At 34.9% G+C, this 1,372-nt stretch overlaps 1 pseudogene; it reads left to right on the top strand.

Annotated features, from left to right (window-relative positions):
- The first annotated feature begins 203 nt into the window (after nucleotides 1-203).
- LOC111728055 lies at nucleotides 204-319 on the top strand (annotated as a pseudogene).
- The last annotated feature ends 1,053 nt before the right edge of the window (nucleotides 320-1,372 follow it).

The following is a 1,372-nucleotide window of genomic DNA, read 5'->3' as shown; positions in this document are numbered from 1 at the left end:
AATCCAATGTGCTCAATTCTAATATGAAGGCAGTAGATGAGCTACTATAAGGTGGGGGTAGGGGAATGAGGGAGCAGGGAGAGGGGATGAGGAAGAAGGGATGAGGGCTCATGGGGTATGCCACAACTCTTGGGGACGGGACACAATTATACAAGGGACTTTACCTAAAAACAAACAAACAAAAAATATTTTCCATAAATCTTTAAGTCCATGTGAAAAGTTATTTTGCTTTAATTGGAACAATACAGAGAAGATTAGTTTGGCTCCTGTGTGAACATGATCTACACATTGGTGAAGCTTTCCATTAAAAAATGTTTTTAATAAAAGTTATTTTATTTTATTTGTAAATGTAGTAAATTTTATATAAAACAAGAACAATAATTTTCAAGAGAATCTTTAATGTTTGGTCAAACTAAAGTAGAATGGTCTCAATTATACATAAATAGTTCAACTTTCTAGACAATTTCCTTAAGCATTTTAGAATGCATTTTTTTAGACTGATATAATTTATTTTATTTCAAAGAACTTTAAATGCTTGTTTAAGCATGCACATAGTACTACCAAGAAGAAATCCTTTCTACCACTTACATGACTTTGTCTAAAATGTTGTATGTGTCTGTGTCTGTGAGAGAGAGAGAGAGAAAGAGAAAGAGAGAAGGAGAGGGAAAGAATTAATCTTAAGTTTTTAAAAAATATTCCAATGGTCTTTAAAAATTTTAGTACATTCTCTTAAATTTCAACTTAAAATCAAAAACCTAGTATCAATTACCTTTGGTTTCATTTGAATATCTATCTATCTATCTAGAGACAGAGTCTCACTGGCACCCTGTGTAGAGTGTCATAGCCTCATAGCTCATAGCAACCTCAAACTCCTTGGCTTAAGGGATCCTCTTGTCTCAGCCTCCCAAATAGCTGGGACTATAGGTGCCTGCCTCGACGCCTGGATAGTTTTTCCATTTTTAGTAGTCATGGGGTCTTGCTCTTGCTCAGGCTGGTCTCAAACTCCTGAATTCAAGTAATCCACTTCACTTGGCCTCCCAAAGTGCCAGGATTACAAGTGTGAGGCACCACGCCTGGCTTGTTTGAATATCCTTTTAAGGTTGGAATCACAGGGGTAAGCTTGCAAATTCTCTAAAATTTCAAACTCCCTTTGACATCATCAACTAGTTATATAACAAACATACAGATTATTCTTAATTCAGCATAAAATGATTTAAACTATGGGTTTGATTTTCTCTTCATCTGAATAATATAACAAATTGAACACAAGGCTATATACATGTATCAAACTCCAGACTCCCAAAACTGACAATGTACATTCTTTTCAAATATCAGTGGAACACTGGCAAAACCTGACTTTATATTAGTCCAT

The sequence above is a fragment of the Otolemur garnettii genome, unplaced genomic scaffold (assembly GCF_000181295.1).
Source record: "Otolemur garnettii isolate 467f Iridium unplaced genomic scaffold, OtoGar3 scaffold00004, whole genome shotgun sequence".
Classification (NCBI taxonomy): domain Eukaryota; kingdom Metazoa; phylum Chordata; class Mammalia; order Primates; family Galagidae; genus Otolemur; species Otolemur garnettii.
This window is presented reverse-complemented; position numbering and strand designations above follow the sequence as displayed.